At 35.3% G+C, this 13898-nt stretch overlaps 4 non-coding genes across 4 annotated transcripts; 1 reads left to right on the forward strand and 3 right to left on the reverse strand.

Annotated features, from left to right (window-relative positions):
- Positions 1-1933: 1933 nt before the first annotated feature.
- Positions 1934-2015, reverse strand: TRNAS-UGA (transfer RNA serine (anticodon UGA)). Its single transcript has one exon. It is a non-coding gene; the product is annotated as a tRNA-Ser (tRNA).
- A 7504-nt stretch (positions 2016-9519) lies between these two features.
- Positions 9520-9601, forward strand: TRNAS-UGA (transfer RNA serine (anticodon UGA)). Its single transcript has one exon. It is a non-coding gene; the product is annotated as a tRNA-Ser (tRNA).
- Positions 9602-9765: 164 nt separating this feature from the next.
- On the reverse strand, positions 9766-9847 carry TRNAS-UGA (transfer RNA serine (anticodon UGA)). The gene has a single exon. It is a non-coding gene; the product is annotated as a tRNA-Ser (tRNA).
- Positions 9848-13066: 3219 nt separating this feature from the next.
- On the reverse strand, positions 13067-13148 carry TRNAS-UGA (transfer RNA serine (anticodon UGA)). Its single transcript has one exon. It is a non-coding gene; the product is annotated as a tRNA-Ser (tRNA).
- Positions 13149-13898: the final 750 nt, after the last annotated feature.

Raw genomic sequence — 13898 nt, forward strand, 5'->3', positions numbered from 1 at the left:
ACTTTTTACAATATCTAAATGAATAAACCATAAATTTCGATCTTCTTGGAAAATCCCATATATGCTGCTTATTATCAACTTCCGAGGAAATAAGATCAAAAAAACTCCCACGATATGGGATTTTCCCCACAGGTTGGCATCACTGATTCGACCGAGTGTTGAGAATAGTGTTTTGAGATTTAGTTCAGCGTCAAATACAGGCGGGTGGGTGATTTTTTCCACCCAGTCTAGTGTTTGCGTTACTTTTGATTAAGCAAATCTGGCTAACAAAAACTGAATTAATCACACATTTCAGTAACGCATAACACGTAGTCATCAGTTATATGCTGTAATCGTTAACAAGTGCTCAAGAAATAAATATTTTCTTAATAATATGCACTTTAAATTTTTAAAAGGAAAAAAATGGGTCAATTTTCACTAAGTCTAGTATTGAATATAAAGACAGTGTCTTACAGTTTTCTCAAACACACCTTTCCTCGTGTTGTCAAAAAAAAAAAAGTGTCGAAAGTGTCGAAAGAAATAAAATACACACAATGAAAACTTAATTAAAATATTTGTTTCAGCTTTGTAAACATTATTAGTGAAGAGACAAATGCGGATTTTAGTGCGATTTTAGTTCATGTATTTTTTAAAAAAAGATTCTCTTTGGCGTTATTTACAAAAAAAAAAAAAAAATGTCCAGTCTAGTATTAGAAGACAAAAAAAAAATATGTCTAGTAATCTAGGGTTAGGTGTCCCTTGGATTCTTGAATCCTCACAAATACATTTATTACCACAGAAAAAAAATAAAAAATGAACTTACGGTTCTTCTTAAAGTAAAACCGTAGTTTTCGTAGTTTTGTTCAAGAAACTAAAAAAATGAGCTCAAGATTTAAAAAAAAAAAAACAATTAATAACTTTAGTACTAAATTTAATAGAAAGCTATTTAACGTACTACTGTCTCTAGTTGTAAACATACATTCAAGAGGAAAAAAAGTCAACTGCTTTCGAAAAACACTTCCTTGCTGTAAATGAAACTATTACCATAAATTTTGATGGTGCGTGTAAACCCTGTAGCTAAGCTGGGTGGACCAAAGTTTGCCAATGCGCTCCTGGTTCTGGCACAACACTAAAAGTACACCGTCCACGTCAAACATACACTCAAAATTCTCATTTGAAATTAGTTATGGGAAGTTAGACTTCAGTGTCCCTATTTGCTATGAGACAGTGCTAGTAACCAATAAAGATAAATAAAGTACTAGGATGTGCCAGTGCAAATACTACAACGAGAAGCTTTCAAAATGTGGGTGTGGGAAAGAATGGAAGAATTAGCTGGGTCGAACGGAAAACGAATGCAGTGGGAGAAAAGAACAATTTTAAATATTATTAGCCTAAGAAGAGAAATAGAAACTGGTTTGAAATTGACTATGAAGAAACTATATCATGAGAGAGGAGCTGGAGGTATGGTGGCAGGAAAGAGAGGGAGGGTGTGAAGGGGACTTCAATTAATGGACGATTTATCAAAATAGAAAAACCTTACTTGAAGAGTTCAGCGAAAGACAGTGGAACATAGAAGCTTCTCAGTTGCGGTAAGTGACCTGCCAATATTAGGAGAATATCTATCATGATAGAGTTTTTATTCATATTATCAGAGAAATTTTGATTGAAAAAAGTATTAAGCTACCACTAAACATAATTGGCTAGAAATGGGCAACTTTGAACATAGAATTGCCCAATATTATAATAATATTGTTAATAGCTAACCTACATTTCTATTGGCTAAATACCATGTGAAATGGCTAGATTTAGCAGTAAAATGGCTAAATTGTCAACATTGGGGATAAGCATATGTAGAAATGAGTCAGATCGAGTATCTTTTCTATTTTTTTCAATTGGTTAAAATATTTACTGAATTAAATAAAAGATGATACATAAATATTAACAAAACAGTTTGCGCTGCGGACAGGATTCGAACCTGTGCGGGTAGAACCCATTGGATTTCAAGTCCAACTCCTTAACCACTCGGACACCACAGCTTAATGAGTAGTCTACCCATAAAACAAAATATAGTTGTTATACACATTTATATTTGTTTTAATGTTTTATTTTGTTATGCATATTTTCGTTTCATACACTCATAAAATAAATATTTTTCATGCTTTTCTCCTTTAAAAGTGAAAAGACTTGCTGTTTCCTATAGTTATGATCATGCACAATTCATTAAAATTAGCACGAAAACTATACTTTCTTTCTTTCTTTTTTCTTTTCTTTTTCTTTTTGTAAAAAGATAAAAAAGTCCAGATCATCACGGATCACGTTTTCGTATCATGACTAAGAACAAAATTTCGCGTAGTATTGTAAGATAATACATTATGTTAAACATAGGATATCCTAATTTATCCTAATTTATAAAAGCTATCTGCAAGCGGGGCCACTGTGCTCAGAGGAGCCCTCCCCGCTGGTCTAGTGGCTAGCACGAGGCCTTTGGTGAACGGGTCCCGGGTTTGATTCCCGATGGGAGAGCCTTTGGAATTTTAACCCTCAGTAAAGTCGCATACTGCCACTGCAAAGGTGGGGTGTATTGCACCCCAATAGCTTTGGCTATATTTTTAGCACATTTTTTAATGAGTTGGAACATAATAGTGCTATTATATGATTTTACTATTATATTATTGATTTCTTTTATCTTTATTTGGCTAATCTGTGGAGTCATCTAGTAGTTACAACTGTAAGTTAATACGACTGGGGTATGGTACGCCCCACCTGTGCGACGGAGGGTTAACTGTCGATGTTTCTGTGTTCGTGTTCCTGTCGTTTTAGGTTACTGGAAAAACGAATACAATTAAGTAGAAATCTAAAACCTGTGACAAACATCTTGGCATTTCAGCTAAACGAATAAAACGCAAGATCTGACACGACGTTGCCAAGTGGAAAAGGGGTGTGACTATGGGTAAGCAGACAAACTACAGAGCGATCAGGTGACAGGGAATAGACGTGGATGTGTGCAAAATAAACGTGGCAATACCGCTGGCCTCTCATTTGCTAGCAGCATTTAAAGGGAACTTGGAGCGCCGCCTTCAAATGCCAAGATGTTTGTCACGCCGTTTAGTAATAAGTAGTTAAGCAAGTTAATGAGGCACTTTCGGTGAATCAGTTAACTTTTAAAAAAATGGTAGAGCGCTTACCTGTGGTGTGTGGGGTCCCTGGTTCGATACCAGGACAAATAAGTTTGTGATGGTCTGGTGGACAATATTGTGTACTTACGTTTTCTCAGGGTGCTCCCGTTTCCTCTCACTTTCTTCATTCCACCATTTCATTCATTTCTCATCACACCGTCTCCTTTAGCCTAGTCGGCATAAGGGCGGAACGTAAAACTTAACGATTTCATTTAACTTTTGACACAGTCTTCCATTCACACTCCTAATAGCTTACAGACAAACTAATAGTTATTCTACTTTACGCTAAGATATGTCGCTATGTAATAAAAACAAGATAAAGACCATGCACTTCTCTCCTTGTGAAAAATCCCGCGGATGTCCATGCTTGCCGGCTAATATTCTAGTAGTTTTGATTGGTTGGTTGGATTTCAGCTTAGGTTTTCTTTCAGCAACGAGGCTATATGAGATGTGGATAGGCACGCACCAAGAAACTTTTGGTGGGAGGGGGAGGCTTAATATTACAAGCCACTATGTCAGTGTAGTATTGAACGGGTATTATTCTATACCTGTAAAGACGATAAGAAATTGTAAAATACACTCCTCTATATTTTTCAAAGAAAATAGAACTAGATTGTTTTCATAAGAGAAAGAGTACAGACGAAGTGTAAGATCAAATTTTCTTGCGTCATCCATCATTTCCCTCTTAAACAAGCAGTGGCGTATTTAGGGGGGGCTTCCGGGCTTAAGCCCCCTCCCCCGAAATCTTACTTACTACAGTAAAGTATATGAAATATCTTGCAGAATTTTCACATTTTCAGGCAAAGTCCCCCCCTCAAAAGTTAGCAAAGACCCTCCCGAAACAAAATCGTAAATACGCCACTGTAAACAAGTATAGTTTTATTGACAAAGTGTTCAACTGTATGTTGAGTTAGGAAGTTTATTTTCGGAGGAAGTGTCCGAAGCCGGTGGACCATCCTCGTGGATACGCCCCTAGATGTGGACCTGAGATCCAAGGTGACCAGACGTCCCGTTTTAGCCGGGACAGTCTCTTATTTTCAACCGTTATCCCGTTTTTTTTCTGATTCTCAAACGGGACGCCTAAATGTCCCGTTTTTAAGCAAAAATAACCCAAGTGTCCCATAATTATTATTCAAAATGTAAATGTTCAATGCAAATTCTACGCTTTTCCGTACCAACACTCATTGGGAAGGTTCAGCTGTGCCTAGAATAGGGTGACCAACCGTCCCGTAAAAACGGGATTGTCCCATTTTTCACTACCATTCCCGGTGTCTCGAAAAATTCTCCCGGGACGCCAAAATGTCCCGTATTTACGTACATTCGCTACAAAAAAAAACTTTCGAATCGCTAAAATTTCCTAATTTATATTATTTTTTCTAAGCTATGTGATTATATTGGAGTATGTCGAATTACTGAGCAACGTCATTACGACGTTTGCGATATTGGATGTGGTGGCTGCACTGCACTATTTAATTAATTCCAGAACCTTTTAAATAGGTTTTAAAACTAAAAAGTGTAAATTTACTCTTTTTTGTGGGGGATACACACACACACACAGAGAGAGAGAGAGGGAACGGAAAGGCAAAAATATATATTTAGGGGAGCAATTTAGCCAGAAATAAAAGATCGTTTTTTCTAGTTGACGATTTGGTCACCCTAGCCTAGAACGTCTGAATGTTCAAATGAGAATTGAGTATTCTGTGATTCAAGTGGAAATTGAGTGGGAATTCTGAGTGTTCAAGTAGTTAAAAGTATTGTTGGGTTCTACTTAAGTTGGAAACGCTGTGTTATCATTCTTACTTGTGTATTTTGCAAACTGAAAACACTGCTGAGTCCTAAAATGCAATGTGGAATTCCCCCTCCGCCGCCCCCCGTCGCCGATTTGTATCCCGTCCCGTTTTTGAAAGTAAAAGTTCTGTTCACCTTGCTGAGATCCTAACCACACCTGAGCTCTAACCGGGAATTGGAACCTACTAGTAGTTTTCAGAAATAGGACCCAGTAGAAAATAAAAATCTTTACAATGGTTAAAAGTCAATTTCTATAAATACTCTAAAATTTGAATAATTTAATATGAATTTAAATAAAGCCATTTTCATAAGTTTTACGCACATAGCAATGAAACAGCATTGTGAAAGACGAGAGGGAGAGAGGGAGAGAGGAGAGAGAGAATCTCCGTGCAGACAATAGAAATATAGCCGTATTGTTCTCGAAATGACAACAAAGATATCAATAAATCAATCATGTTAATCATCATATATAAGCACTAAAAAGAATATATACTCAGAATGCGGAAGAGAGTAAAAGGAATATTAACTGAGGAGAATTAAAAAGAAAAAAGAAAACCGAGAAAACTGGAAAGAGAAAAAGAAGAATATAAATGGAAAAACAAGACATGTTGTTGGTGATTTGTCGTTTCCCGGGGCTGGATTTATCGAGTTTAGCAAGTTTGGACTCGTCTTGAGTGGTAGAAACCCTGGAGTCATTGTAGTTTCCTCTTCCCACCTCTTCTCTCCATATAAATGCTAATGAAGAAACATTACTAAATAATTAGATTTCGTCAGTTGACTAATGACGGCTTTAATGAATCCTCTCCGGGGTTAGTCGGCTAATGTATTGTATTTTACTACAAGGACCTATAAATCAATGGAAGATGAGAGCTGGGGCGTGTTAATGTGAAGGCCAGCCCAGGCGCCTGTGTTCAGTGTAATATCGTTACCGAAAAGAGAAAAGAGACTCCAGCTTAGTTGTTCTTTACTCGGCGACGGAGAGGATATTAGGAACATTCGAGCCGCAAACTACATTCTCCATATATATAAATATGTGTATGTACATAGTGTGGTGGGAGATATATATATATGCGTGAAGCGCAAAGACGCTGCAAAACTGCCTGTGAGTTGAAGCCATTGAAGAAATGTGGCCCATGTATATAAGCACCGCGACTATAAACATTATGAAGTCATGTGTCAAAAGAGTGCAGAATTTCACCCTGTTCTCCCTATAACTACTCTTTTGCATTTCTTTCCCTTTCTCATTTTTTAATTATCCTTCATTTCCTCATGAATATATATACTTAACTGCTATTTTCCTTTTTTAAAATCTATTTGCAAAATTCATTATTATGTATGATCGATGATTAAGTTTACTTTAGAAAAAAAAATTCGTCTCCCCTTCGTTAGTAGTGTTTTATACCACTTCCTTTCCATATTTTAGACTTCCGAATTACACTATACATAGGCTATATACCTTAAGTCTTATGTCCTTCCGTCCATCTATATCTAGATGGCGATACGTAACAGAGCAAAAACGGTATACGGTAAAGGCAAACGGTTTTTTTTTTTTTTTTTTTTAATATTGATTGAATACCCTGTAACACACATTATATAATTAAATATTGCGGTTCCAGTTCGTTTATAATTACTTTAGCATGCACCAAAACTTACCATGATAATTATTTCAATAAATTAAACCATCTTTATTTCTTTTAAACTTTCATTTCACAGAAATTAAAAATACACTTCAATCAACTATGGCTTTTTCACTTATTATATCTTTAACGGGAGCAGGAAATTTCGGTGTAGGAAAACTTGGTGTAAGAAAATTTGGTGTACGGAAAATTCAGTGTGGGGAATGCTAGGTGTAAAGAAAGATTCGTTGTAGTAGACCGTAGGGTCTATTAGAAACTTAAGTTTGAAGATAAAGGAGCATATTAGTTTTAATTTCAATCTTTGTGTACAACGTACTTTTACTGTCTACTATAAGGAATTTAAAAAAAATGTGTTCGTGAAATAACTTGAATTTTTGATTTCGACGGATTTTAATATTTCATGACCCTTACATGACGAGAAATTTGTTTTTTGATGTCCGTTCGTGTGATTTAGTGAAGCGACCATCGCTAACAATCGACAGATTTTAGACCCTATGTAGTATGGATTGAATGTTTCACAAATAGGTTACATCTTTATCCGTAACCCCGTATTCAAAACAAAAATAACCCAGGGCGCCCATTAGGGGGGGGGGGAAGAAATTGTACTTCGGAATATCGAAAACTCAATTGAACTTTTAGAATAGTTACAGCAAGATTTGAAACTATATTTGAAACTATATTTGAAATGTCGCTTATACCTCACTTGCCCCCCCCTTGGAAACCACAACATGGGCGCCCTTGGAAATAACTGAAGTACAACATTTTCAGTTTAAACAATGATTACTAGAAAGAAAAAAAGACCATACTGCGTAGCGAGTAGCTTTTTCTTTATCCTATATGGATTCATTATTGCACGAATAAGTTCTATTTCCGCAACTATCTTTCTAGAAAACCGAAAGCTTTACAGTTCCCGGTTTCAATTCTGATCCCCTTAGATCAAGAACGGTAATCAGGAAAACTTCTGTCCAACAGAGTCTACCAACCAGTTTGTGCCACTCAAGCATTTTGGGTGATGTGCAATGAACACATCAACTCCTCTCGCCGCTAATGCTGGCTTTCCAGACTGGAGATCGCTACTTCTTTCTTCCAAGTAGCTCTTCAATTGTCTTCATGACGCTGGATGGACGCTACAATATGCCGTCGCCATCTTACAAGAATAGAGACTGCTTAATTTGACTGATCTCACGGGAAATAATATTCCTCTTATTCATGATACAGAGCACTACATTCCCAGTCACACATACACACGTTTTTTCCGAACTTCGACTCCGGAAAAACTAATTAAGCCCATCTGAAGAAACATTTTCGAAATCTGTCTCAGTTCTAGCCATAACTTACAACGGTATGTTGTATGTTGTTGTATATTTCATTATTATGTTGTACTATTATTTATCTGTGCTGGTCTTAGGAATAAGATCAGAGGTGCAATAACGGAGCAGATTTTGTAAAGGAAGAAAAAGGAAATTGTAATTTATTAATTATTATTCTTTTTCCTTAGTTACGGTATTGAATTAAATAAATAGAAAGTTGATGGGTAGAAGATTAGGAAGTCATCAGAACAATTGATGTTAAAGGAAATAAAGGTTTGTATCCTGAATACTAATTGAAGGTAAAAATAAATAATATTTACGTTCTAATGTTCTTTTACATATATTGTGGCTCAAGTACTACTTATTAAGAACCACGGGAAAGGAACGAAATTATAGATTTTTGTTCCAAACTGAGGTAAAAGTAACATGATTAATACCTGTATTCCAACAAGAGGAAGGGACCTACCTAGATTTCAATTTCGGACAAACTAACTCAGAGTATCTACCGAAACAATATTTACGGGGGATTAAGTATAGCCCGCTCCCCCCAGTGATTTTAAACGAATCATAGTGATTCTACCGATTCATATTAGTTCATAATGAATCGGAATCGCTTGTTATAAAAATTTAAGATGTTAATCTTGTGATAAGGAAGCTTAGTATAAGTAGTGGTAGTAGTAGTAGCGGTAGTAGTAGTAGTAGTTGTTGTTGTAGTAGTAATAGTAGTGGTAGTAGTAGTAGTAGCAGCAGTGGTAATAGTAGTAGGAACGAGTTAGAAGCCCCGCAGGGGTTGGTTGGGTTCTGTTCCTGATATAAGTAGTAGTAGTAGTAGTACCAGTAGTAGTAGTAGTTAGTAGTAGCGGTAGTAGTAGTAGTAGTAGTAGTAGTAGTAGTAGTAGTAGCGGTAGTAGTAGCGGTAGTAGTAGTAGTAGTAGTAGGAGGAGGAGGAGGAGGAGGAGGAGGAGTAGCAGTAGCAGTAGTAGTGACTCTTCCAGTTCCGGTGACAAAGAACTGGGGGGAGCGGGCTATACACAAGCCTTTACGGGACCAATAACTTTAAAATGACTCTTAACAATTTTAATGAAATATAATGATAACCCGTTTTTCATCGCGAGAAAGCTATTTTTCTAGGTTTGGACTTCGAGAAGCGAATCAATAATTTGGAGAAGCAATACTCTTATGGTGTTTAAACTTATTGAAAACTGATGAAGTTTGTTGAAGCCCTCTTTTTTGCATATACGAAAAAGTGCTTCAGCTGTCTCCTGACTTGACTAAAAAGGCGATATATATAATTTAATTCAAATTTCAGGTTGGGCACTAGAAGCTAAGATAAGAAAGTTTATCAAATGAACAAACGGCTTTCTGAAGCTATATGAAACTTTTTTCCTTTAGTCTGTAGTACAACAGTAGTAAAATTTAAATTTTTAACGGTGTAATTTCCCTCAAGAGCTGCTTCTGGACTAACCTTATTAGATCTTATGTAGCTACGATGCTATTTGTGCGTAGCATAAAGTAGCATCATATATATAGGTCTATATATTACAATGCTAACAGGAGAATATCACATAATAGGCTTCATGCTAAATGGTAGACCTATTCATAATATCAAGGAGACAGGCCAGTCATCAAGCTGTGGTGTCCGAGTGGTTAAGGAGTTGGACTTGAAATCCAATGGGTTCTACCCGCACAGGTTCGAATCCTGTCCGCAGCGATATACATTTTTGTATTTATATTATCTATTTCTATATATTATATATTTATTTATATTATATATCTATCTATATTATATATCTATCTATATTATATATCTATCTATATTATATATCTATTGTTTATATTTTATAGATAGATACAAAAATGTATCTAAAAGAAAAACGCTGCGGACAGGATTCAAACCTGTGCGGGTAGAACCCATTGGATTTCAAGTCCAACTCCTTAACCACTCGGACACCACAGCTTGTTGACTGCCCTGTCTCCTTGATATTATTAATAGGTCTATCATGTAGCGTGAAGCCTTTATGTGATATTCTCCTGTTAGCATTGTAATATATAGACCTATATATATGATGCTACTTTATGCTACGCACAAATAGCATCGTAGCTACATAAAATCTAATAAGGTTAGTCCAGAAACAGCTCTTGAGGGAAATTACACCATTAAAAGTTTAAATTTTACTACTACAGACTAAAGGAAGAAAGTTTCATATAGCTTCAGAAAGCTATTTGATCATTTGATAAAGTTTCTTCTCTTAGCTTTTAGTGCCCAACTTGAAATTTTTATGGATTCTGTTTGCCTCAAGAACCTCCACTAGGACCATCTAAAGAAAGAGTTTCCGGGCGTGGACGTGTCCAAATTGTAACTTCAAAATGTTTCTACATATTTTGATATAACATAGAAAAACTCCTTAACCACTCGGACACCACAGCTTGTTGACTACCTTGTCTCCTTGATATTATTAATAGGTCTATCATGTAGCGTGAAGCCTATTATGTGATATTCTCCTGTTAGCATTGTAATATATAGACCTATATATATGATGCTACTTTATGCTACGCACAAATAGCATCGTAGCTACATAAAATCTAATAAGGTTAGTCCAGAAACAGCTCTTGAGAGAAATTACACCATTAAAACGAGAAAAGGACCTTTCTAGGTTTCGGATTCAGGGAAACTAACCTATGATGTCTGTAGAAACAATATTTACGTCACCGGTAACTTTAAAGCGGCTATATACATCAATACAATGCATAAAAATAATAAATCAAATCCGGAATTTTATAATAAGCTTAAAATTGCTTGATATGTTCAGGATGTTGTCCCAAACAACATACTAAAAGTCTCAAAAACTACAGCTTGGGAAACCGAGATGTGAACACATCAAAAGGCTGCCGACAGAATTTGTCCCTTCAATTTGAAATCATCGTATCTTCTCGGCATTTTGGTACAGAAACTTCGTTCTTCCTTCATTTTACAGAGAATACATTAGAAATTGTTATCATATTTATAGTAATGACAATTGCTCTTACACGATCACAATCTTCCGATATGATTGCTTAAAATAAAGGAATGTGCATTCTAGATTTGTATTTTAAGATTTAACTGTGGATAACTTTTAGACGAATTGCTATAAGTCCTATAAGTCATGGAGAATAACCTGAACCAATTTTATTTGCTTATTCAAAAGATTTCCAACGACACGAAAACCATTCTCGTATCTCTAACGAAAATAGTCAATTTTATATAGAGCTATCCATCAGTGTTGCTAACACGTGCCTTCCGAAAATAGCTGAATGCTGCACAGTAACTAGCTAGAAATAGACAAACTCTTTTAAAATTATAGTTAAACTTACAGTTAACATAATTTAACAATAAAGCTAAACTATTTTAAAGTTATAGTTAAATTATAGCGAACAGTATTTAAAAATAAAGTTAAGCTCTTTTTCAACGTTATAGCTAAATTTATAGCTAATAGAATTTAACAATAAAGCTAAAATATTCTAAGGATATAGCTGAATTTATAGCTAACAGAATTTAATAATAAAACTAAACTCTTTTAAAGTTACATCTAAGTTTACGGTTAATACTATCCTAACTATTTAACCTATACACAGCTACATGAACTGACATAAATCAAAGGGGTACTTGCGGTTGACGTGGAAAGTTGAATTTTGGCATGATTGTAGCACTTCAGTATTAACAAACAGGGAGATTGCCAAAAGTGAATATTTTTAATTTTTAGGGGGTCTAAAGGGGAGATGAAGAAATTCCCCATGTTATTTAAATAGGTCTTCTTTTATCTATAATCTCATGTTTTAGGTACCGGTACTTGGAATTGGAATAAAAACTTGAAATTCGGTATGTGTGAACATTTTCGTTATCGTTACATAAGAAAATCAGTAAAAATAAAAATCTCCAATTTTAGAGTGGTTTTATGGAGAACAGAAAAATCCCCATGGGACATCTTCTACACCCCAAAATGTTTAGGCACTTTCGGCAAGATTAGAATGATCAAATTTGGTATGATTGTACCCTTCTGGAACTAACCTACAGAAAAATTGCCCAAAGTGATTATTTTTTTAATTTTTAAGGGGTCTAAAGGGGGATGAAGAAATCCCCGTGTTATTTAAATAGGCGTTTTCTTGGGATACAAAATCTTATCTTTTAGATAGTTGAAATAACAAAAGAAACTTGAAATTCCATAGAATTGTGGGATTAAGATATGCGAGGCCGTAGGCGTGGCAAATGTGGGGGCCAAGGGCTAGTTTAACAATAAAGCTAAACGCTTGTACCATTATAGCTAAATTTGTAGCTAACAGAATTTAACAATGAAACTAAACGTTTTTAAAATTATAGTTAAATTTATAGATAACGGAATGTAACAATAAAGCTAAAACTCTTTTAGAGATACAACAATGGTTTTTGGATCGTTGGAAAGTTTTTGGAAAGGTGAATTACAATTACTTCATAATATTTTCCGTATACAAATTTCTTTGAAAAATATACACAGTTGAATCTTTAAAAAAAGAAAGAAAAAAGAAAGAGATAAATAAATGAGAATGAACATTGCTTTTACTTTCAGGCATCACATCTGAAGATGGTGACAACGATAAATTGTCGTTATAAATAACAATCGCTAATGTATTGTCTGTAGAATGAAGTAAGAACGAAACTTCTATCTTGAAACCAAAATGAGGGGTAGATACCAAACCAAAATGATTTAAAATTGAAGGAATAAATTTTGTCGGCGGCCATCCTTATAACATCACTTTTCGAATTCCCCATGCGGATTTTTTTTTTTAAATTTAACTTTAGGCCTAAATAGGGTTGTTCAGGATAGCATTCTAAACATCTCTACTAATTTTCAGCTTGTTATAACTTCCGGGCTAAAATCTAAATGAACCGAACTACGAATTTTGATAAGATTTTCAGAAAATCTGGTTTTCGGTACGAGAATGCAGTTTTGTTATGCTTGGACTTTGGAAAAATAATTACGAATGTCTGGAGAAATAATAAATTCTGAGAAGTTAAATTTATAGAGAACGGATTAAATTGTTTTGCGAAAACTTTTTTCTGTTACGAGAAAACTTGAAGCTGAATCGTGATTTGAGCAAGCGCTACCGCGTTTGGATTGTGTGTATAGCCCCTCCTTTCATATAGATAAAAAGAAGAATTTTTCGCTGCGGACAGGATTCGAACCTGTGCGGGTAGAACCCATTGGATTTCAAGTCCAACTCCTTAACCACTCGGACACCACAGCTGTCGCTTTTACCAGCTTGATATTGTGAATATCATATAACATACGAAGCCTACGTCACATTCGCCTGTTAGTACCGCAACATTTATGATGCATGGCGCCATCATCATTATCATATCATTGTCATAATTATTCTGTCATAATGCGAGGCAACTTCTTCCAATTCAGACGCTTCCATTCGCCATGTAGCTCTTCACAACAATATATTCACCATTGTTATCTTCTTCTTCTCTTCATCATGTTCCTTCCATCATACTATCATACCATATTCTTTTTAACACAATTTCTTCCCCAATAACACATAATTATTTTTTTGTTTTTCGTTCTCTAAAATATCTCCAACACTCTTCAAGTGGTTAACAATTCAAATGTTGTAAAATGTTGTAAGTAGTTAAAAGGAAGTACCGAGTTCAAACTTTTCTGTCTCGGCAGATCATTATTGGTTTGCTGCAGGCACGAAGCCAGGATTTCGTAAAGGGGGTGGTCCGTGACATGAAATACTATGGTCATCACACCAAGGGGCTCGATCATTCTAAACTATTTTACTGACAACATATATTGGTTTGTTAGGACAACAAAGTGAGGATATCTTAGTAAGTATTTTAATAACAAACTATGAAGAAATCTCAAGTAAAATAATAATAAAAAAAAAGTATTCAAAAAGATTTTACAACAAATGGCGGATCCAGGGGGAGCGACTTGGGCAATGCCCCCCGCAGAAGAGGAAACTCTCTCTTTATATATATTAAAAAA

Source organism: Thermobia domestica, chromosome 18, assembly GCF_964235325.1.
Source record: "Thermobia domestica chromosome 18, izTheDome1.hap1.1, whole genome shotgun sequence".
In the NCBI taxonomy this organism is placed as follows: Eukaryota; Metazoa; Arthropoda; class Insecta; order Zygentoma; family Lepismatidae; genus Thermobia; species Thermobia domestica.